At 39.3% G+C, this 25,761-nt stretch overlaps 1 protein-coding gene and 1 long non-coding RNA gene across 8 annotated transcripts in view; one reads left to right on the forward strand and one right to left on the reverse strand.

Moving 5' to 3' along the window:
• LOC139359186 (uncharacterized) overlaps nt 1-18,087 on the forward strand; it is a 48,200-nt gene extending 30,113 nt beyond the window's left edge. Inside the window, exon 4 of the long non-coding RNA XR_011615038.1 lies at nt 17,587-18,087. This is a non-coding gene — a long non-coding RNA (uncharacterized lncRNA). The remainder of the gene's footprint in view (nt 1-17,586) is intronic.
• The window catches only part of LOC105490744 (WD repeat and FYVE domain containing 2), a 202,629-nt gene that overhangs the window by 105,172 nt on the left and 71,696 nt on the right, over nt 1-25,761 (reverse strand). The window lies entirely within an intron of this gene.

A 25,761-nucleotide genomic window follows, 5' to 3' on the forward strand; every position in this document is an offset into this window, starting at 1 on the left:
AAAGGAAAAGAAAAACAAATAAACTGACAAAATTTTACAGAAAATTGACAGAAATTCACAGAAAAAAAAAGAAATTGACAGAAACCATCCATGAAGAAACTAAAACAGGCTTATTATACCAAGACTTTAACAGTTTTAAATAGATAAAGAACAAAGGAAATTAGGGCAAGGTTTGTATGAAAGAATGGGGAATATCAATAAAGAGATAGAAATTTCAAAACAGAATAAAAGCGAAATTCTGGAACTGAAAAGTACAATAGCTGAAATGAAAAATTCCATAATGAGGCTCAACAGCAGGTTTGAGAGTCAGAAGAGCCAGCAAACCCGAAGATGGGACAATTGAAATTTCCCAGTCTGAGGAGGAGAAAGTAAAAAGAAAAAAGATTAACAAACAGAGCATAAGAGACCTATGGGCCATCATCAAGTGTACCAACATATGCAATATGGAATGACAGATGAATTCTCTATCTAGCTGCACTATCCTTCCAAATGCAGGGAAAATTAAGACATTCTCAGATAAACAAAAGTGAATGAAATTCATTACTAGTAGATTTTCCTTACAAGAAATGTTAAAAGGAGTTTTTCAGGCTGAAACGACAGGACACTAGATGGTAACCTGAAGCCATACAAGAATTAAAGATTACTGGTAAAGGTCACTACACAAGTAAATATAAAAGCAAGTATCACTGTATATTTTGTTTATAACTCCTCTTTCTGTTTCCTAAATGGATTAAAAGACATATGCATAAAACAAGAATTTTAAGTCTATCTATGTAAATGGGCAACAAAAGGGGTGGGAACAGAGCTAACTAGGAGCAGATTTAATGTACACTAGTAAAAATGAATTGATATCAATTCAAACTAGATTATATAAATTTAGGCATACAGAAGAGAAAAATAAGGGAATCAAAATGGTACATGAGAAAAAAAAAAGAAGGCAATAGTGGAGAAATTCAAACGTAAAAGAATAGTGGAGAAATTCAAACGTAAAAGAAGGCAATAGTGGAGAAATTGAGAAACAAAAAACAAAGAGATTTAATACAAAAAAATAAATAGCAAAATGGCAGAAGTCTTTCCTTATCAGTAATCACTTTCAATATAAATGGATTAAACTCACAAATTGAAAAACAGAGACTGGCAGAATGGATTTTAAAAAAATACGGTCTAACCTTTTGCTACTTAAATGAGACTCACTTTAAACCCAAAGACACAAATAGGTTGAAAACGAAACAATAAAAAAGACATTCCATTCAAATAGTAACCAAAAGAGAGCTAGGTGGGTATACTAATAACAGATAAAATGGGTTTTGAGTCAAAGTTTATTACAAGAGACAAGGACACTATGTTTTGACACAAGGGTCAATTCATCAAAAAAATAATAATTACAAATACATATACTCCAAAGAATAGAGCCCCCAAAATATTAATATATGAAAAGTAACCGGGCACGGCGGCTCACGCCTGTAATCCCAGCATTTTGGGAGGCTGAGGCGGGTGGATCACAAGGTCAGGAGACCGAGACCATCCTGGCTAACACAGTGAAACCCCGTCTCTACTAAAAATAGAAAAACTTTAGGCGGGCTTGATGGCAGGCACCTGTAGTCCCAGCTGCTTGGGAGGCTGAGGCAGGAGAACGGCATGAACCCAGGAGGCAAAGCCTAGATTGCGCCACTGCACTCCAGCCTGGGTGACAGCCAGACTCCATCTCAACAAAAAAATAAAATAAAATAAAAATAAGCACTGACAGAATTGAAGGGAGAAATAGAGAGTTCCACAATAATTGAAGTCTTTCACTTGCAATAAAAGAACATCCACACATATAAGGAAACAGAAGACTTGAACAACACTACAAACCAACTAGATCTAATGATATATAAACAACACTCCAACCAACAACAACAGAACATACATGTTTTTCTGAAGTACACATGGAACATTCTCTAGGATTGATCAGCTGTTAGGCTGTAAAACAATCCTTAATAAATTTTAAGATTGAAATCATACAAAGGATCTTCCCCAACTATAAGGGAATGAGGCTAAAATCAGGAACAAAAAAAAGCTGGGGAAGAAGTTACTAAGAAAATTAGAAAATACTTACAGATGAATGAAAACAAAAGCACAACACATTAAAATGTATTAGGGGCTGTGAAAGCAGTACTCAGGAAGAAATGTATAGCTATAAATGCCTATATTAAAAAAGATCACAAATCAATAACCTAATTTTATACCTTAAGGAAAAGCAAACTAAACCGAAAGTCAGCAAAGGAAGGAAATAACAAAGATTAGAGCAGGAAAAAAAAAAAAAAAAAAGATAGAGAAAGATAGAGAATCAATGAAACAAAAAGTCAGTTCCTTGAAAAGATCAGCAAAAGTAACAAACCTTTAGCAGAACAGAAATTTAAAGGATTATACGAGAAAATTTCATATGCTAGCCAATTAGATAATCTAGATTAAATAAACAAATTCCTAGAAACATACAATTTACCAGTACTGACTCAAGAAGAAATGGATAATCTCAACAAATCTATTACAAGTAGAGATTGAATCAATAATCAAAAACTTCTCAACAAAGAAAAGTGCAAAGCCAGACAGCTTCACTGGTGAGGTCAATCAAACACTTAAAGGAGAATGAACAACAATCCTATTCAAACTTCAGAAAAATAGAAGAGGAGAAAATACTTTAAAACACATTCTACGAAAGCTGGACAAAGATAACACAAGAAAACTACAGACTTAAATCTTCATGAAGAGAGATTCAAAATTCCACAACAAAATACTAGTAAGCCAAGTTCAACAGCACATTAAAAGGATTATATACCATGACCGAGTGTCATTTATCCCAGAAATGCAAGGGTAGTTCAATATAAGAAAATCAATTAATGTGATATGGCACATTAATAGAATGAATACGCGCGCGCGCGCGCACACACACACACACACCCCCCTGTCAATAGACACAGAAAATGCCTTTGACAAAATTCAACAATCTTTCGTGAAAAAAAAACATAGCATACTGGGAATAGAAGAAAATTTCCTTAACCTAATAAAGGATATTCATGAAAAATCCACACTTAACATCATACTCAATAAAAAGTGAAAACATACTCCCTAAAATCAGAAATAAGGATGCTCAATTTCATCACTGTTATTCAACATTATTGGAAGTCCCAGTCAGAGTAATTAGGCAAATAAAAGAAATAAAAGGCATCCGCACTGGAAAGGGAGATGTAAAACTATTTTATTGGAAGATGACATAATTCTACTTACAGAAAATCCTAAATAATCCACTCAAGAAAAAAACGACTAAAGCTAATTAAATAAATTAAGCAAAGTTACAAGGTGCAAGATCAGCAAACAGAAACCATTTGTGTTTCTAATAACAAACATTTCTAAAGAAATTACAGCCCCCAAAACACTTTACATATATATTTAATCTTTACAATACCCTATTAAATAGAGCTCTCTTCACTAAACGTACTGCCCTCCTTACATCAACTCTTTACACCTAAAAATAAAAGTACAGTATATAAAAATATCTGTTCTCTTATCTCTTCAGGTACAAGAGCAGTTTTAAAAAGAAAAAAAAGGTTCTGCATCTTAGAGATCAAAAGTGCTATTTGGATGGTTAGGAATTTCCTAAATAAATGTAAATTTTACTATACAAAGCCTTAGAAGTAAGTTTTAATTTTTCTGAAAATTATATTTTAAGAGCAACACAAAAAACATTTTTCCCTGAAGAAAATTTTCAGAAAATGACAACTGTGATTAAGAGTCATATTAAGCCAGCAGAGGTCAGGGTATTGGGGGGGAAAAATGTCCGACCGCTGAAACGCAGGTAAAGTGTCCTTTCACCTCCCCCACACAAAGCCCTGAGTTCGCAGGAACAGGACAGGGCCAAATGCATTGCACAGTCCATCTTGCACGTGCTGTTTTCTTCTCTCCCTGCCTCTTCCTCTCTCCCAAGCTCCCAGCACAAGGCACAAACCAACACTGGGAGACAGACAATGCTCATCTAAAAAATACCAAGATGAGGTAGCCCATAGTGGGTCTCAAGTAGTTCAGCAACTGGGCTATTTATTTTTATTTGTTATTTTTTGAGACCAAGTCTCACTCTGCTGCCCAGGTTGGAGTGCAATGGCATGACATTGGATCACTGTAACCTCCATCTCCCAGGTTCAAGTGATTCTCCTGCCTCAGCCTCCCGAGTAGCTGGGATTACAGGTGCATGCCACCACACCCAGGTAATTTTTGTATTTTTAGTAGAGACAGGGTTTCACCATAGTGGCCAGACTGGTCTTGAACCTCTGACCTCAAGCAATCCACCTGCCTTGGCCTCCCAAAGTGCTGAGATTACAGGCGTGAGCCACTATGCCTGGCCTGAGCTATTTAAAAACAGCATAATTTCATTCTATGTTGGATATAGCTGATCACATTTCAACATGTTAAAATTACTTTTAAATATCAGCCCTATTGCTGAGACCTAAAACAAAACTGCTTTTATTTTTATTTTATTTTTATTTTACTTTAAGTTCCGGGATACATGTGCAGAACGTGCAGGTTTGTTACATAGGTATATGTGTGCCATGGTAGTCTGCTGTACTTATTGACCCATCCTCTAAATTCCCTCCCCTCACCCCAAAATTGCTTCTTTAAGGTTAAAGCAGATGTTAGATAAATTGTGGTGTTTATCAAAGTTCTACTAGGATCAGTGCTGGTTTGCTCCTTGACTGGGCTATAAATGCAAGCAGAGAAGGAGCCACATTTTACCATACTTGATATCTGCCCCAAGGCCAAGCACTATATCAGATCCAAAACTGGTGCTCACTGTTTGTGAAAGATTAAAAGAATCAATCAAAAATCTCTCCCTATGGCCATGGCCACCCCAACCTACTTGTCCACTGTCAGGAAGTCCTCTGATTTGCACCTAGACAGACATGTAGTGCAAAATGGCAGCAAGGAAGCTAGGTTGATACTGAGAAGTCTATACATTGTGCTGGGTAAGATGATGGGAGAGAACCATGAATCCTTAATTGTACAGCTCCAGCTCTTATTTCCTAAAGAAATACTGATGGGCAGGGAATTCCCACATGCCTCCCGTCTCACCCCAACTCTCTCAGACTAAATTCAGTGCCTGCCTCAGTTACAACCTTAACTAAGACAAGTGTGACCTCAGGGACAGCACTCAGCACAGTAGTCAGTCTGATCACGCAGAGGGGGACTCACATGTTCAACTAAGCAGGGAATCATATGTTTTTGATTCCCTTTTTGAGATTCCAATTTTTTAGTTTGTATTTTATTGTTTTAAACTGTGCTGACACACATAAGCTGGCAGTAGAGTTTTATCAGACACAGTTGCTAAACTGACACGTGTGTGTGTGTGTGTGTGTGCGTGTGTATACATGCATATACATATATAGTCACGGGCTACATAACAATGTTTCAGTCAACATTGGACCACATATAAAATGGTGGTCCCATAAAATTTTTTTTTTTTTAACAGAGACAGGGTCTCGCTTTGTTGCCCAGGCAGGAAGGCAGTGATGTGATCATAGCTCACTGTCACCTTGAACTACTGAACTCAAATAGTGATCTTCCCACCTCAGCAACCCAAGTAGCTAAACTACAGATGCTCACCACCATAAATGGCTAATTTTTAAAAAAATTTTATACAGACGGAGGTCTCACTATGTTTCCCAAGCTGGTATGGAACTCCTGGCCTCAAGTGATCCTCCCGCCTTGGCCTCCCAAAGCGCTGGGATTACGGGCATGAGCCACTGAACCTGGTCCCCCTAAGATTCTAATACCATATTTTTACCATATGCTTTCTATGTTTAGATACACACATACTTACCATTTGTGTTACAGTTGCCTACATTATTCAGTATAGTTACATGATATACAAATCTGTCGCCTAGGAGTAACAGGCTATATGTATCATACAGCCTAGGTATGTAGTAGGCTACACCATATAGTTTTGTGTTAGTACATGCTATGGCAATCACATAATGACTGAATTGCCTAATGGCGTATGTCTCAGAATGTATCCCCACTGTTAAGAGACACATGACTATATCCATGGGGGACTGGTTCCAGGATCTCCCCCAGATTTTGTATGCTCAAGTCTCTAATACAAAATGGCACAGTATTTGCATATGACCTACATACATCCTCTCGTAGGCTTTAATCTCTAAATTACTTATATTACCTAGCACTATGTAAATGCTATGTAAACAGTTGTTATACTGTATTGTTGAGGAACTAATGACAAGGAAAAAAAGTCTATACATATTCAGTGCAGATACAACCAACCTTCCTCCCCATTTCCCCCAAATATTTTCCATCCAAGTTTGGTTGAATCCATGGATGCAGAACCCACAGATAAGAAGGGCCAACTGGATATGGTGAAGCACCACACCAGGTTCATGCCCCTAACCATCCTAGCCCGCAAAGACATATCCTTTGTGCTATATTCTAGCAATCTTTAGGAGTCTGCTTATAGTGATGCAGATAATGAAAAACAGCTTCTGGAACAACTTGGATTTTCCAAGACTATGAAAATCTAGAAGTTAGGAATTCTCCCCTACTGCCCCCCAAGTGCACTTACATACATTCATTCATTGACTTGTTGATTCATTAATTTACTCGACCAACATTATCAAACACCTACTAGGTACTAGTATGTGAAACACACTGGAACCACAAAGAAAAACAAATGCCACCTCTATTGTCAGGAAGCTCACGGTCCACAGGGGGAGACAGGTCATAGAACATTACAACACAGCAAGATAAGAGCTAAGGTATGGAGATGCCCATGCTGTAATAGGAGCACGTGAGGGCATCTAACTCTGACTACAGAGCCCGGGCTCAGGCAGGGCTAGACAAAGCTTCTCAGAGGTGATGGCGCCTGAAATGCAGGGTGAAAAGGCATTTGGCAGAGGAAAGTGAAGGGTGTAGGAGCACGTTCTGCAGGAGCATTGCCTCTGCCGCCCACGTAGGCAAGGTGAGCGGGAGTGGTGAGAATCCGGCCTGGACAAAGAACAGGCAGAAGGCCACCGACGCTTGTTTTTCTTTGTTTGGGGGCAGCCTAGAAAAGGCGGGATTACCCTGAAGTAACCAGTTTGGAGGATGCAGGCGCAAACCAAGTAAAAAACGATGAAGGCCTAAAAGAGAGAGGATGACAGATTTTAGAGCAGTCAGGAAGTAGAAGCATCAGGAATTGGGGGCTGGCTGGATGTGGGGTGTCATATGAATGGTGGTATCATTCATTAACAAGTGATTTTTGTGGAAGTCAATGTTGAGTTCATCTTGAATACACTGAGTGTGGGGAAAATCCAGTTAGGGCTGTTGCAGAGAAAACGGTTTACATGAAGTTCAGGGGTAAGACCCGGGCTGAAAATTAAGATTTGGGAGACATCAGCATATAGGGAGTAGCTACCAGAGAATAAGAAAAGAAGGCCAACAACAAAGACAAACACCGAGAGTTAAGGGGTAGTCAAGAGAAAAACGCCAGCAGAGAGGCAGAAGAATAATCCTTCTTTACCTTACAGACACAAAATGTGTCCTGAATTTTTGTCCAGAAAATAAGGTCATCATAAGCACACCTAAGAGCTGAACTATATTCACAGTGAAAACGTGCCTACAATAAAATACTATCTATATAGGTCATTTTTCTGAGAGAAAAGGGAAGGCTGGGGGTGGCAACAAACAGTATACCACAGGTTGCTAAGCTACTGAATAAAATAAGACGGGGCGTCTACCCATGTTGAAATCAGGCTTTTAAAAATGTGCCCTAGAATGATGCAACCTTCATTAGTTACCATAGCAATGAGCTTCATTTCCCAGGGGACAATTGTTATTTTTGCCACCACTGAAGTAACTTGGGGTAGGGGCTGGGAGAAGTGAAGCCCACTGTGTTTCGAAGACCCTGAATTTCCAGGGAATACTTTTCTACAGATCACACCCTGCAACAGCAATACAAACAGAAGGAAGGCAGCCCCCGGCGATCTGCAAACTAAGAGAAAAACTTTGAGCAACAGGATGTAGTTTTTATAGTCATTTGTTTAAAGAGAGAAAAAACAAAAACAAAAACGCTTCAAATGCAGAAAACGTTGCAGAGATTCTTAGAAAACATAGCTGAAAGATTTTTTAAAAGTTGATTTCTCTATGATTATCAGATTTCTTTAGTCACTTGTAATAAAAACAAACTGAGAGGTTCCCAGCAAATGCATTCTAACCACATATAGTAAATAAACTAAACCCAATCTTCCACAATGCACTGTGTATCTTTTGTATCCAGGGTTCCTCCGTGATAGACAGATGCTACTGTGTGGAAATTCCAAGTGAATTGAGGTGGCTGGCCAGGGGTTTCAAGAATCGGGGACTCAAGCTGGGTGTTGTCCAGTATTGTCCAGCCTCTGGTCCCCTCTTGCCAAGAAGCTCAGTTCTCACGTTAATGACCTTGGTACAACAGATCCAAATAACTGCTGAATCATACACCTGGATTTTTTTTCCTCACAGCTGTAGCAACTCAGCAGTCAGCGGCCAGAGAAGAGGTGTGGCTATTTTACATTTCCACACCTTGGGTTTCTAATGGCACTCTTGCTTTAAAAAAACACCGCCATTCCGGTTATTTGCAGTCATTTGCATCAGCAAGGTGTATTCTTTATTCTAGCCATCTCCCCTTGGAGTTTTTATCAGTTGGGTCATTTCTCTTAATCCAAAGGCTGTGAAAACCTTCACAATTTAGAATTTTTAAAATCACAGTCAAGTGACAACATTTTCAGCGTTTTAAAAATCTATAAAATGAAGTCTCAACATGAGGTTAATGGGACCCATATATACCAGGTGAGAAATTACAAACAATATACCTGGAAATGGTTGTCTTAGACAGTCAGTAGTAAGACCCTTCAGAGAGGGAAGGAAAAGATGAGCCACAAGGTCATTCTGAGTAGTTTTCTTACAAACAGCACTATTTTGTGTCTGCAGATAGTGCCCTTGCATTGTAGACTTGCTTTTGTTTTCATGGTAATTTAACTCTTACTGACTAATGCTTAAGCACGACTTCCTGTCCTTGCATAGCTGTGGGTTTTATACTTCCCTGACTCCCTCTGTCTCTCCCCAGAGTTACACACATATCCACTTTCCCTATGAAGCCTTTGCAATTCCTCAGGCAAAACTGAGCTCCAGAATCCCATTGTACCTTGCAAAGGCCTGTGTTAGGACACATCACATTAATCAATGTTAGTTAGCAAGTCCTTCTTGTAAGGAATACAAGAAATTCCTTGAATAATCAATAATTCCTTATTTGAATAAAAATTCAAACATCTTTATCTTTGAATTTTTTTAAAGTACCTACAATACTTTCATTTTTATCACATACAGTATTTAGCATACAGGAAGTGCTTTTAAAAGGTCATATAAATACAGGGGAAAAAAAAAGAAAGGGAAATTAAAGAGAAAAATGAACATTGTCCAAGCAGTGGTGAGGAGGAACCCACAAGGAAGCAGCAGGAACAGCAATGCGCCAGAAGATCAGGGAGGCTGGACAGGGCCCTGGTTATCAGCATCAGCCTCAGCCATGCCATCTGCTCTTCAGCCAGAGTCCCTCACAGGCAAGAGAAACATGAGTACCACCCTGGAACTGGCAGCCTAAGCAATTCAACAATATGAGAGTGTTCATCAATACCACCCTGTAGGAGAAATCGGGATGATACCATTAGAGGAATAATATAGATTTAAATATTGTTCTTGGCTCCATACACAGTGGGAGGGCATGGTCTGTGTCATCCTACTCACCACTATATTCCTCCAGTCAGTTACAGTGGCAGGCATGTGAAAAATGCTCAGTAGAAACAATGAAATAGTAACTGGAAAGAGCAGTGGTTCAGAGGATGCCGCTGGCTGCTACTGTTCTGAATCTGAGATGGATTAACTGCTGCCTTCCAGGATAGCCATCTTACAAACACAGCAGATCCTGGGGGAAGGGTAACAGGGAGTGATTGTGTAATGGATACAGAATTTCTGTTTGGGATGATGAAAAAATTGATAGTGGTGATGGTTGCACAAGATTGTGAATATACTTAATGACACTGAGTTGAACACTTACAAATAGTTAAAATGATACACTTTATGTTATATATATTTTACAACAATTTTAAAAAAAAAGGAAAATAGCAGAATGACTCTCTCTCTCCAAAACTGTAGGGTTCATAGAGTTGCCAACGGTGCAGCAATTACAGATGGCGATGGCCACATGGCTGGGCGCAGGGCCTCACACCTGTAATCCCAGCACTTTGGGAGGCCAAGGTGAGTGGATCACGAGGTCAAGAGATCGAGACCATCCTGGCCAACACGGTGAAACCCATCTCTAAAAATACAAAAATTAGCTGGCCATGGTGGTACGCACTTGTAGTCCCAGCTACTCAGGAGGCTGAGGCAGGAGAATCACATGAACCTGGGAGGTGGAGGTTGCAGTAAGCTGAGATTGCGCCACTGCACTTCAGCCTGGTGATAGAGTGACACTCCCTCCGTCTCAAAAAAAAAAAAAAAGATGCCCATGGGCTGATCACGAAGCAGGTCTTTAAAAGTTATTCTGGTTGAGAATGTTATTATTGAAATAAAAATCTCTGGCTGGGCACGGTGGCTCACACCTCTAATTATAGCACATTAGGAGGCCACAGTGGATCACTTGAGCTCAAGAGTTCGAGATCACCCTGGGCAACATGGTGAAATCCCATCTCTACAAAAACACACACAAAAAATAATAAAATTAGCCAGGAGTGGTGGAGCCCACCTGTAGTCCCAGCTACTCTGGAGGCTGGGATGGGAGGATTACTTGAGCCCAGGAGGTGGAGGTTGCAGTGAGCCGAGATCGTGCCACTGCACTACAGCCTGGGCAACAGAGCAAGACTCTGTCTCAAAACATAAAATAAAATAAAATAAAATAAAATAAAAATCTCAATGGACAAATAAATCAGATTAGCTACAAATGAAGAAGGAATGTATAAACTGTAAGATAAATGAAAAGCAATCTATTAATAGAATACGGTCTTCACAGAGACAAAGATATGGAAAATGTGAAAGGTTGAACATGAAAAACAAGGTAAAAAAGATTAGAATGAAAAGGTCTAAGATATATTTAACTGGAAAGACCACTAAGAAAATGGGGAAAGGGTCAATAATTGAGAGTTAATATCTCAGACTCTTAGACAAATTTTGAGAAATGCCAGTCCCAAAATGAAGACAACTAATGACAAGGAAATTAGCTCAAGACCAGATCAAAATTTATTTCCTTTTCCAGATGAAATGATAAGATTATTACGATAACTGTAACTCAACTACACTCCCATTTTCCTGATATCCTGGAACATGAGACAAAATATTCTCTATGAATGCATGCAGACCTCATCAGAGAAAAGAGGAATCCAATCATGCATCATTAGATTATAACCACTTTTCTTTGCTATAGTCTCATAAGAAACATGCCAAACACATTTTTCAATACCACCTCTTGTATTTCAGTGGTGACTAGAAATGCTCCATGAATAGGCCAGGCACGGTGGCTCACGCCTGTAATCCCAGCATTCTGGGAGGCCGAGGCAGGTGATCACGAGGTCAGGGGTTCAAGACCAGCCTGGCCAAGACGGTGAAACCCTGTCTCTACTAAAAATACAAAAAATTAGCCGGGCGCGGTGGCAGGCACCTATAATCCCAGCTACTCGGGAGGCTAGGGCAGGAGAATCACTCGAACTCAGAGTGCGGAGCTTGCAGTGAGCCGAGATCACGCCAGTGCACTCCAGCCTGGGAGACAGAGTGAGACTCCATCTCAAATAAAAAAAAAAAAAAAGAAAGAAATGCTCCATTAATAAGATGGACCCAACTTGGGTAGAATGTGGTTTTAGAAAGTAACTTCCACTAACAAAATTAAATAGAGCAGAACAGAAAACAGAAAGTCCAACTCTTGTGCCTGCGCTGTCTCTATTTCTCTTTATCCTTTAGAAATCATCCCAGTGAGCAGAACAAAGATATAATCATCCCCAGCAGATGTGTGAAGGTACTAGCTAAGACTGTAGAGGAATTAAATGATTTGATAAATGTTATATAGGAAAATGGTGGGGAAAGGCACATCAAAGTCTTAGTTAAATAAAGTGCATGAGCTTTGACTGTCCACTTGTTTGAATAAATCAAGAGAAAAAATATGTTCAAATTAGGAAAATTTGAAAATGTTAAATGATATTAAGAAATTATTATTCGTTTCTTCCCTTTTTTTGAGAAAGAAAATGGGGAAAGGGTCGGTAATAATTGACAAATATGCCTAAATAATTGGGCAAATATGCTAGATAAATAGCCTCAGCTATTCAAATCTTTAAAAGCATAATTTATTCAAGGTGGTTCATTCATTTCAGAAGTCCAGAATTTGTTTGGCTTCTTGTTTCTTGTTGCCCAGGCTGGAGTGCAATGGCGTGATCTCAGCTCACTGCAACCTCCACCTCCCAGATTCAAGCGATTCACCTGCCTCAGCCTCAGGACTAGCTGGGACTACAGGTACCCACAACCATGCCCGGCTAATTTTTTGTATTTTTGGTAGAGACAGGGTTTTACCATATTGGCCAGGCTGGTCTCGAACTCCTGACCTCAGGTAATCTACCTGCCTAAGCCTCCTAAAGTGCTGAGATTATAGGTGTGAGTCACCGCGCCCGGCTTATTCTTTTATTTCTGTGTGATGAAGGCACTGGGGTATGTGGAACCAATTATCCTTTATAGATATGTACTGTAGCATTAACAGGTAAAAGGATAATCTAAAATTTGTTCACAGCAAATCCCAACATCCATACTCAACAAAGGGTGGAAGGAGTAGAAACACGAAACAAGACTGACAAAGGTTGATAACTAAAGCTGGGTGATGGATATATTGCTATTTTTGTGTGTTGTATATATTTGAAATTGCCCAGAACAAACTGTTTTTAAAAATCTTCAGCTTTTGATTCATGTCAACAATTGTATAAATATATGTAACAGCCTCTTCTGGGAGCACAAAGAGATTGTAAATAGAAAAATAGTAGTGATTATTAATTCAAGCAGTACTAAACACTTTTGTCATTTACTTAGCAATCTGAATTGATTTAATATCCTTTATTGGTATTAATAAAAAGTTCACAGATAAAACACTTTATTTCTAGATAACAAATTCTGTGCTTCTAAAATGAATGAACCACCTTGAATAAATTAATGCTTTTAAAGATTTGAATAGCTGAGGCTAATTATCTAGCATATTTGCCCAATTGTTAAAACTAATAATAATTGATACACAGTATCAGAATAATCCTGCTCGAAATTTTTTAAAAGCTCTCATGTCAAATATTCTCCATATATATTATGGTAATATATGTCAATGAGAAAGGAGATAATAGCATATGGGCGTCTTTGAAGTTAGCAGAGTAGATGGAAATGCCTACTTCTGCAGTGCTTAAATGTATTTCATTAGAAGATTAAATTCTCCTCACTACTGAAAAACACCAAAGAGCATAAAATAATTCAGATTCCACATTACATAACCTACATTATTTCGAATATCCATCTACTTTCCTTTGTGACAAAGAGGCAAGTACTGAGTTTCCAGATGGAATAATAAAAGCCCTCATAATCCAGCCTATATTTAAAAATAAGACTAACCATTTCTCACAAACTTTAAATACATCTGACATGCTTTGTAGGAATACAAAGGAGGTATAAAACAAAAAAATCTAAAAGACAATAACATATCTTTCCTCTGCCAAGTCAAATAAACAAACAACAGTAACTACTGCCCTCTACAATTTTGCTTGGAATAAAGTGATGATTTTGAATAAACGGCTGAAGAAGAACCCTGTTATCTTGGAAAACCACAGTATACAGATAACCCCTCCTCCCATAATCAACCTTTCTTCCTGTGGGTTTTTGTGATGCATAATGTATACTCATGAATGTTAATAAATCCCATAAATCAAAATCACATTACCTTTTCTTCCACATTCAGCCTTTCCCATAAGCTTCTATAGAATTGTGCATCAATGGTCCTTGATATATCAAAGTACATGGTGTACAAAAGTGGAGATGAACCCACGATAGCAAAATTTCTTTATTTTTGGTTGGAGAAAAGTCTCTTGCCAGAGACAATTCATTATATTCTTGACCTCCCTTGATTTTAAACTGTGCCAATAAAAAAAGCATATATGGAAACTCATTAAATGCACAGAGAAGCCATAGAAACAGAACCTTCTGTTTATTAGCCCTTGTTTTTGCGGGGAAAGTGGGGTAAAAGCAATAGCTGCAACTAAATTATTTTCTAAAATTTTCTTCAAGAATTTATCAAACTGCAAAAAAATTCTGAAATTCAAAAGAATCTTGAGCTTGAGTTAAGGCTGACAAGCCACATAGTCCCTCCACCAAAGGCCATTCTGTAATGAAGCATAATATGTAAATCATTGCTCTGCATAATATGTATCAGTATCAAGTTAAGCCCTGCAAAAATAAAAATCCAAAAAGCTTAGCAGCGCCTAATATTTTTACTAGCCACCATACTCTCAAGGAGTTATGTAGGTAATAAAATGAATGAAATCAGTATTTTCTGACTCACACAGCATAGCTTTTCATGAATGGGTACTTTCGTGTGCAAATGGATTAACCCTCTGATCTCATTTTAATGAGTTTCTTTTTGTCTTTGAGGGACTACACTGCACGGAAGCTCAATCATTCTAGAGTCATTTAAATCAATCCATTTAAGAGTTTTAAAAAATGCACTCACTTGCACTTATTTGGGAATACTAAATTCACCAAAATTTAAACGCAGAGAATAATTTAAATAATATAAAGTTATCTCTTCCACCCAATACGTTGCTCAGCCCTGTCAAATTCTACCTCCTTAATGTGACAAAATCTGTCTTCTCTACTATCTGTACTGCCTTAGTTCACACTCTCATTAATACCCCACCCCCAGGAGCATCCTAGCTGGTTTCCTTATTCCTTTTCATCCTTCTCTGATCCCTTCTTCACCCAGCCACTGAAGTCATCTTTCTAAAATCCAAATCTAATTATGTCAGAACCTTCAAAGATTTGAGGACCATATTTAACTCTATAGTTTACCAGGCCCTCCAGGATCTGACCTCTGTCTGCTTCTCTGGCCCTATCCACCCTAGCTGCCCAACGCTGGCCCCATCCTCTACTAAACTACTCTTGTCAGAGGCATTCAAACCAGAGTGACTCCATCTCCAGTAAAGGCTCCAGTAAAGGCTAGGAAAATGAGGCTGGGACCTGCTGGGCTGCATTCCCAGAAAGTTAGGTATTCCTAGCCTCTAGATGTTCATGGTTAAGAGAACAAACTGATAATGTTTACTAAACGGACCCAGACTTGGGAGTGTCCTAATATCCCAATATCTTGAGAACAAAAGCATTCCTAATTTTGCTTTAAAGAGAATAATATCAGTTCTTGCAAAATATAGCAATTAAGACAATCCTTTATCACAAATCCTTGTAGCAGAGCACATCTCCCCCATGATCTTTTTTATCCTATATATACAAGCACTGTACCTAGGGCAGACGCGTTCCTCCTCTTATTTTCAGGAATGCCCTACTCTGTCTATGGAGTGGTTATTCTTTCACCACTTTACTTTCTTAATAAACTTGCTTTTGCTTTGCACTGTGGACTCACCCTGAATTCTTTCTTGCACGAGATCCAAGAACCCTCTCTTGGGGTCTGGATCGGGACCTCTTTCCTATAACAGTCTTAGTTCTCTAACACGGTAGCTGACAAACATTTGGATTTCATAGGTCAAAAAAACAGTAACAAAAACAACTAAAAGGGTAGTGAGTGAAACACAGGGTTGCCAACTTTTCATTTGCCAAAAAAAAAAAAAAAAAAATTATTTCAAACGAAAACAAAATCTGTAATTTGCTAGCACTTCCATTTTATAAGAAGAAAAATATGATCTTATCATTTTAAAACACGAAGAAACTTAATTCTAGAAATAAAATGCTCATTGCACTGCCCCATTCCCTTTTTTAAAAATTTCACTGCACACTGGTAAAACCTTTTGCATGAACTTGTTCAGTGAAACCCCTCCCTAACTCATCATCCTTTTATGTCCCTGCACATGCTGGCCTCCTGCTGAGGCAAGTGTTCCTCCTCCATCCCCAGTTTTCACCTGCAAAACTAACACAACTTACAGGGCCAGGCAGTCCTTTTCAAATTTTAATGTGCATAAGAATAACCCAGGGATCTTGTTAAAATGCAGATTCTAGCCACAAATATTTTATCTGGTGTTTCTTCTAGAAGTTTTATAATTTGAGGTTTTACACTTCAGTCTGTGATCTGCTTTGTATTCATTTTTGCATGTGGTATGAGGTATGGATCGAGTTCATTTTTTCCCATGTGGGTATCCAATTGTTCCGGCACCATTTGTTGAAAAGACTATACTTTCTCCACTGAGTTGCCTTTGCTTTTTGGTAAAAAATCAAGTGACCGTAGACATGTGGGTCTCTTTCTGGACTCTATCCTGTTCCACTGACTTATTTGTCTAGGTCAAGTGATCTCACTCACATGTATCTAGATGGATCATGATCCAAAGACAAAGAGCATTCTGTCAAATGACAAAGGACCTGGAATATCCCAGACCTCCTGAACGTTTGCCTTGTTTTCTTTCCCCCACTGTACTGTATCCTTTATCTTTATTAAAACCTTAGGTAAATATACTCTGTGGCATCTCGTGAATACTTTCCATAACTGACCCTGGGTAATTGCTGCGGTGATTCTGCTTTCTGTCATTAAAAAGACCTTTCTTATCACGAAGCCCAAGGACTGGCTGCTCTCCATCATGCCTCAATGGATCAAGGTCAATTCCCTCTTTGCCTCTCTGCTAGAACTGGCACTTCCCAGGTTAACTGAGGGCTGATAATAGCCTACAGGCCTATTTTGATAATAACCAGTTAACCATGACCAAGGTAACTAAGAAAATTGTAAAATGAGGAATTTTTTAGTCTAAAGCGTGTTTACAAATCAGACTGTGTGTGCCAGCATGTGAACTGTAAATGTACATGTATAAATGTATGTCACAGAGGTAGCTGAAGCTAACAGACTAATTGACCTGAAAACGAACAAAACTCAGCAAAAACCAAAATCTTTCAAGAAATACCACCAATTACCTAACGGACAATTGTTGGGGTTTCTGATACATGTAAGGGAAGATAAAGTTGTGCACCCAGCAAGTTGAAAAAAAAAGATGATGAAACTTCTGGTGGGCATTGCTTCCATAAAGAGAGTCAAGCCAGGTTAAAGTGTATGTAGGTGCTTCCATATCTGAGAAGGGAATTACACTTTGGCACTGCAGAGATACAGGGACACCAGAAGAGAAATGGGGAATGAGGGTATGGTTACAGTAAAGCTGTCAGTTTTCCTTCCATTAGTTGAAAAAATTAAATAATAGTAGCAGAAGGACTAATAACATATTGTGCATTTGTTATTTTCAGACACATTGTGCTTTATTTGCTTTATATCATTTAATCCTTACAAAAGTACTAGGAGGAAGAGAGATCCTGTTTTCATTTTCCCTTTAGAAGTGAGAAACTGTACTGTGGAGACCCTCACCTGTCTGTGGTTCCCAAGCCATGGAGAAGAAGAACCAGGAATTCCTTCTGGCAGTTTGACTTACCATGAGATTATTTCTGAAGTTGTCTGAATGCTCAGAGAGAAGAAGAAATCAGACAGGAGGACAAAAGGTGAAATGGAAGAAGTTTGGTGAAGTTTTCACTAGTTAGAAAACAGAAGACAGGAAGCCAAAGAAAACGGCTTACAGGCATTTAGAGCACCTTGCACAGTGTATTAACTAGATCTGGATTTGATCACATCTAATTTATGTCTCAAAGTACAGGAGACAAAATACATGCTGTTCTGTGAAATTCTCTCAATTACGCAAAGCTGCTGTTCTTCACAGGCTGGCATGAAAAATGATGATCACATCATAATTTCTCTCTCAACTCTTGCCATTTAAAAGGTTTAGGACTTCCCGCGGGGGTGCAGTAGCTCAAGCCTGTAATCTCAGGACTTTGGGAGGCCAAGATGGGTAGATCATTGAAGGTCGGGAGTTCAAGACCAGCCTGGCCAACATGGTGAAACCCCGTCTCTACTAAAAATACAAAAAAAAAAAAAAAAAGTAGCCAGGCATGGTGGCAGGCACCTGTAATCCAGCTATTTGGGAGGCTGAGGCAGGAGAATCGCTTGAACCTGGGAGGCAGAGGTTGCAGTGAGCCACGATGGCGCCACTGCACTCCAGCCTGGGCAACAGAGTAAGCCTCCATCTCAAAAAAATAAAATTAAAAAATTAAATAAATAAATAAATAAATGTTTAGGGCTTCCTTATGGGGGGACTCTGCATTTTTCCCTTCTCTCTCCTCCAACTCTGACCTAGGGATAAATCCACTTAACCCAACCATGATGGACTCTATTGTTTTGATCAATAAACAAACGTCTTCACAAAAAAGTCTTCCTTGCTCTACTATAGTTCTTTCCCAGTAGTGAATATACGGAGGAAAAAACAGCCTTTTCCAATCTTATAGACATGCACAACCACACCCAGCTAATTTTTGCATTTTTGGTAGAGACGGGGTTTCACCATGTTGGTCAGGCTGGTCTTGAACTCCTGACCTCAGGTGATCCACCCACCCCGGCCTCCCAAAGTGCTGGGATTACAGGCATCAGCCATTGCACCTGGCCACCTTTTTCAATCTTAAAGTACTAATAGGTATTATAAATTGACAAAAGTTCAATTGACTCTTACCTGGATTCATGATATATTTTTAAATCTTTGTGTATTAAAAGTCTGAAGTACTACTTTTCCTTAGTTTTGGTAAATATATACTGTGTACTAATCATGAATCAGGTCTAGTACTAAGAACACAAAGAGGGTAAAAATGGGTTCCTGGCCCTCACAGAACCCACAGAGTAAGATTTTCATCCACTATTTCTGAAAAAAACACTCCTAGGGCTTTGCAAGACTACACTATCATTTCTTGGTTGTTAAAGCCTGTAATAATTCAAATAATTCTCATAAAGCCAAGCTCAGTTTTAATGACATTATGAGAATGATTTAATCTTTACAATAGTCCTCTAAATTGGGATTATCATCATGTCCACTTTGGAGCTGATGAACTGAGGCAAAAAGAGGTTAAGTAATTAAGGTAAGTAATTAATTTAACCTCTTAGAAATTAATCAAAGGAGCCAGAATTCAAACCCGGGCAACCTGTCTCCAAACCTCATGCTCTTAACAACAATTCTCTCCTGTCACTAAAGAAAGACTAAAAGAGTGTGGCACTGCACCAGATTAAACAGAATGACCAAGGAAAAAGAACTGAAAGCCCAGCAACCTACCGAAGTATATACACTAATTAGCATACTAAAAATTTATTACAAATCATGGGGGGACAAACGAATTACACAATAAAAGGTGCTGCCCTATTTATTTATTTGGTTCTAGAAACTTCAGGTGATTTAAAGAATTACTTGTGATGGTCTAGAACCAAGATGATGTTTGTGACTCCCTTCCCTCATCACTTCTTGCTAAAATGATCCAACTAATTCGAGAGAAAAAAAGGCTCCACCACTGACTGGCTACTTCCTAAGTGACCCATCCACAAAAGTGAGCCCTTGAGAAGAGCTAACGGGAATGATTTAGCAAACAGCAGAGTGAGTGCAGAGGCCAATTAGCAGCCAGTTCCCAGAACACCCACAACAAAACTGCTGCCATTCATCAATTATTTAGACCCAGATACCCTACTAAGTGCCTTAAGCCGTTAACAAATTTCAATGTTATTATACACACGAGTAAACTGGGGCTCAGAAGTTGAACAAGATGACCAATGTTATACAGTTCTCAAGTAGCACAACCAAGATTGGAACACAAAGGCGATCAGACTCAAGTTTAAACTCTTAATCACTCTGCTACACATGGGGTGGCCAAGTCCACCAGGATCCCCACTTCAGAGCCTACTGACAGCTCTAGGATAGGAGCAGAGGCTGGAGGCCAGGCCAGTGCTGGAGAAGCAGCCATGCTGGATGGAGTTTCTGCCTGGATGCCTAGGCCAGGCAGCTATTCAGGGGGATGGGAAACTACCCCAGTGGGCCAGGAGCTGCCAAGGCAGATACAAAAGGGACACTGTTCCTGAACAAAGACCAAGTCTGCCTTGCAGTTGTCTCCCACTGCCTACAGCTTCAACCCTACCCCACACAAACTATTAGAACTCTTAAGCTGCAGATAAAAAAATCACAGTAAATCTAACGTCTTTCCCGATTTTTGCCTGGAATGAAAAGAACTGAATAATGACATACACAACCTCTGACAAAGCATATTTCAGTTACCAATAATGAACAAATTAGACCTATTTGGCAGATGAGTGAACAGAGAAGCTAGCAAACTAGACAGGGGAAAGACCCAGTATTTTAGGTGAAGTGAAAATTTTTGAATAATTAGGGTAACTGCTAGAAACAAGACAAGTTTGCACATTTAAAAATTTTTAAGATTGCACATTGTAAAATTTTCTCAGTGAGATTTAAACTTTTGTATCTGTATCACTGATAAAAAAGTTATTATGAAGAGAGATGAAAAAGGAGCAATAGGACATAGCATATGAAAGAAAAAAGCAAAACGGGTAGCCTAAAAAAGAGATGCACTGAATTGCAGACTGGCTCCTGCAGAAAACCAAATGGGACCCTGAAAGATCTGCTCCATGAAATCTCCCAGAACACACAAGAAAACAAGGAAAAATGGAAAATTATGACTGAAAAAGATAGCGCCTGAATGATAGATCTAGAAGATCCATGTCTGTGTCTAATAGGTATTTCAGAAAGAGAGAACAGAAGAAATAATATTTAAGTAAAGAAAAAGTAATAAGTAAATAATGGGAAAAACAAAACAGAACTCAAAATGAGTTTTTTAGAAAATAATTATTCACTCAGAGCTTGGCAAAATTAATCACAAAAGAACCATGCTCATCCCAGGAGAGCTTTGGAATGTCAGAGAGAAAAACAATCCAATAGACATCCGCTCCTCCACCAGGATTAAAAAAATAAAAAGGAACATGAATGAGATGAACACTGGGTTTCTCATCTACCACACTAAGTGTTAAAAGACAATGGAGTAAGACTTATAGGATTCTGGAAGGATAGTCTATGACACACAAATTCTAAATTTAGATGAATTATCAATACTATAATTATCATTACTATAAAGTAGAAGAAACATATTAATAAACAGAGGAATCAAAAGTATACTTTCCACATACCTTATCTGCAGAAATATTCTTAAGGAAGGAAGGATATATAATCAATTGAAAAAACAGAATAAAAAACTCAAGAAAGTAAAAGATAAATAGGAGTATAAGAGAAACAGCAGTGAGCAATAAAGCTAACAAAGCTAGAGAGGTGAGGCTTGCCCCAGTGGCTCACGCCTGTAATCCCAGCACTTTGGGAGGCTAAGATGGAAGGACTGCTTGAGCCGCGTAGTTCACCATATTGGTCAGGCTGGTCTCGAACTCCTGACCTTGTGATCAGCCTGCTTCGGCCTCCCGAAATGCTGGGATTACAGGCGTGAGCCACGGTGCCCAGCCTTGGGCCGCGTAGTTCAAAACCAGCCTGGGCAACATGGCAAGATCGTTGTCTAAATAATGTGTGTCAAGGTTGAAATTATAATGTAAATATTCAGTAAGCATGCTCAAAGGAGCATAATGTAAAAAAAACGAACAAATATTTCTCATTATTTCAACAAAATTTAGACGGTAAGGAGAAGAAAAGAAGAAAATGTGCTGAAGTGATCACATGGCTGAGGGGAACTCCATAGATACTGTTCTAATGATAAACAAGTAAGTTCAAATTTTAAATTACCCACAACAAGAACAAAAATTGGACATATAACTTCCAAATCACAAAGAGAATTGTTTTCCTTCTTTTTAATTTCTTTTTTTTTTTAAGAGACAGGGTCTTGCTTCACCTACCAGGCTGCAGTGCAGTGACACCATCCTGGCTCACTGCTGACTGAAATTCCTGATCTCAAGTGATCCTCCCACCTCAGCCTCTCAAGTACTTGAGACTACAGGTGCAAGCCACCACACCCAGGTAATTTTTACATTTTTTGTAGAGACGGATTTCTCCATCTTGCCCAGGCTGGTCTTAAACTCCTGGGCTCAAGTGATCCTCCCACCTCGGCCTCCCAAAGTGCTGGGATTACAGGTGTAAGCCATCATGCCCAGCTTGTTCTCTTTCCTTAAAAAACAGAAAAGCTTGCCGGGCACGGTGATTCATGCCTGTAATCCCAGCACTTTGGGAGGCCGAGGCGGGTGGATCACCTGAGGTCAGGAGTTCGAGACCAGCCTGGTCAACATGGTGAAACCCCGTCTCTACTAAAAATACAAAAATTAGCCGGGCGTGGTGACACACACCTGTAATCCCAGCTACTTGGGAGGCTGAGGGAGGAGAATCGCTTGAACCTGGGAGGTGGAGGTTGCAGTGACCCGAGATCGCACTACTGCACTCCAGCCTGGGCAACAAGAACAAAAAACTCCATCTCAAAAAAGAGAAACTAAAAAAAAAGAAAAACTTGAAAAAAAAAATTTAGTGAAAGCTAAACAATCAGGAAGCATAATAATTTGAAAACGTAACACAAAAAGCCAAGGGTAAGACCAAACAATCAGTAAATGCAAGTGGGTTAAATACTATATTAAAAGCATTTAAAAGAGAAACCCTCATAAACTGCGTGAAAGAACAAAATACCACCCATCTTACTTGGTTATTAAATGAGGCAATGTGTGCAAAAGTGCCACATGTATAGTTGTTCAAAAAGTATGCATAAAGAAATAATGTTGCAGGCACTGTGGTGACCCAAACATTTAAAAAAAAAAAAAGAACGGAAACTCTACCAGTTTAAAACACCAAAAAAATTAACTAAAATAATATTTTTTAAGTCTTATGATGAGCTGACAGGAAAATAAATCATCAGAAATCAAAAACAAAGTATATAATCTGTGACTCAGAAATTCCACTACAGAAATTTACTCTACATTCACATGCTATAAAAGTAAGAAATCATACTATGGGAATAAATAAGACATTTAGGACAGTTTTCTCAGTTTAAGATGATTAGGGCTACAAATAACAATACCTAACTTCAGTGATTTAAAGAAAAAAGGGTCTGACTTAAACAAAAGGACTAGAGGGTAGGTCCAGGCTGATTCAGTAACTCAATGTCTTTAATGGCTAAGGCTCCATATTTCTGCTCTATCACGTCAATGTGCTGGTGACTTATGTTAAGTGAACACAAGGTTTAGAAGACTGTGTATATAAAATGATTTTAACTATACTAAGATCATAGAAAAAAAAGTGAGGAAACATATCAATGGTGGTTGCTCCAAGATTGTGGGATCATGAGTGGTTTCATACCTCCTGCTTCATATACTGTTTTTGTACTTTCAATAATTTTCAGATGTAATACATGTATAAATCAAGAAAGAAAGAGAGAGAGAGAAAGAGAAAGAAAGAAAGAAAGAAAGAAAGAAAGAAAGAAAGAAAGAAAGAAAGAAAGAAAGAAAAGAAAAGAAAAGAAAAGAAAAGAAAAGAAAAGAAAAGAAAAGAAAAGAAAAGAAAAGAAAAGAAAAGAAAAGAAAAGAACCCAAAGAACTAAAGAGAAATGTTACTGAAGAAAACAAAAAGGCTCAATCACCCCTTGGCCACAATGACACAGGTACTTTCTCCTTGTTTTCCAATTAGAATTCTCTCAAGTTGATTTGTTTATGAGGTTTTTAAATTCTCCATCACACACACAGTAGTTTTGTACAAAAAGGAAGCTCATGATGTTGTTAATGATTGTCCTCTATGTAGAATGCAATACTCGTATATAACAGTTCACAGAGCATTTCACACACCCTTATTTCATTTATATTACTGAATACAACCCTTATAAATAAATAGAGAAAATTTAAAAATAGGTAAATAGACCATTTTGCAGTGAGGAACCTCTTCCAAAGTCATATTAAATTGAGAAATTTAAAATCAACCCACGTAACATCCTCTTTTCATATACCATACTTCATAAACACAATATTAAAACAAATACATGGTTATATAAATTGCCAAAGACTTAAAATTCTTTTAGGTATCTAATTAATACCAGTAACCATTTGCATTCCTAAATCTACTGTAATCTATCTACATGAACGTTTAGAGACCAAAGCAGGCTAGAAGAAACCCACACTATCCATTTGGTGTGCTTCATGGTCTTCCTCTGTTAGCCTTCCTCACTGGAAGAGACAGAACAGCTTGAGAGACTTCCCACGTGGAGTATCACTTATCCCTTAGTTTCACAGGCATTTTCCAAGACTGTTTTCTCCATAGCTTCAAACTAAAAATTTGGGTGTCAGAATTTCAATTTCAAAGTTGAAGGGGACCTGAGAAATAATCTATTCAAACTCTTCATTTCACACACAAGGAATCTGTCAATGTACAGTTTAAAACCATCAAAATGGATCACAGAAACAGAAAAGTCCCACAGAGCACACAAATATGTCTTTAGAAGAGATCTAAACCCTGGAAGAATTTAGTCTGCTGCTCAATCTTAAAGTTATGACACCATTTTTTAAATGGGTTTCTAAGGCCCTTTGTAGACACTGCAATTCCACCTGTTAGAAAATTCCATTTAGTTAAACATGACTTGCAGAGTAAAGCAGCTAACTGGCATCTGTGATGCATCAAGGGCTCTATTAGCTCATCCTGCCTTTCTTCTTCTGATGGCAGCTGTGGCCCTTTGGAGGGACCACTGGGAAGAGGCCGGCTGCAGCAGGGGCCATGCCACCAGGGTTGCTTGCTCGCTCTGTGAGGCCAGCGGAAGCAGGGAACAGGCGGAAACCCTGCCCCCTACCGAGCTGATGGGGTGGGAACCCTGTGCTTCTGGGTGCGGCTGCAGTCACCCAGCTGAAGCTCCAGACCCGAGCATTCCTGGACTCTCAGGGGCCTGGGAAGCCCTCCTGTCCCTACAGGCTCAAAAGGGCCTGCCCCCACACCCTGGCCTCTCCCAGCTCCCGGCATCCACTCTGATTTTAGAACAAAGTTGAAGCCAAGCCTGGGCACTGCCATAACATGGTTGGGTGTGCATGCACATGGGGCAGCACTGCACACCGGCACCCCCAATGCCACCTCAGCCGCCTCTGAAACTGTGGGCACCAAGGAGCTCAGGGAGGGAGCCCAGTGGGGGCTGAGGGGCGGCTCAGCACAGGGCTGCAGGTGCCTCTCAGCACGAACAGCCTGGGCACCGTGGATGGCGTGTTGATGCCAGGACACAGACAGATTCGCAGAAAGGGGTGGGTCCCCAGTGAAACCCCACCTTCAAGCCAGGGATGGCCTGAAGTCTGGGGGCCAGGCTGCCAGTTCCAGGTAGAGTCTGGGACCCAGAATGAGAACGTATGGTGCTTTTTCTGAGCCTGCCCATGGCTGCCCATGAACCAATCAGCAAGCACTTCCTCGCCTCTGAAGCCCATAAAAACCCCCTGGACTCAGCCAGACTCCGGCAGATGACTGGACCAGCTGCCTGTGGAGAGGAGCTACCCACTGTGGGTCTCCTCTCTGTTGAGAGTTAAGCAGACAATGGGATGACCCACCAGTGGAGAAGAGCTACCTACTGCAGGTCTTCTCTGAGCTGCTCTGTTGCATAAAGCACCTCTTTGCCTTGCTAACCCTCCGGTTGTCTGCATGC

The sequence above is a fragment of the Macaca nemestrina genome, chromosome 16 (genome assembly GCF_043159975.1).
Source record: "Macaca nemestrina isolate mMacNem1 chromosome 16, mMacNem.hap1, whole genome shotgun sequence".
In the NCBI taxonomy this organism is placed as follows: Eukaryota; Metazoa; Chordata; class Mammalia; order Primates; family Cercopithecidae; genus Macaca; species Macaca nemestrina.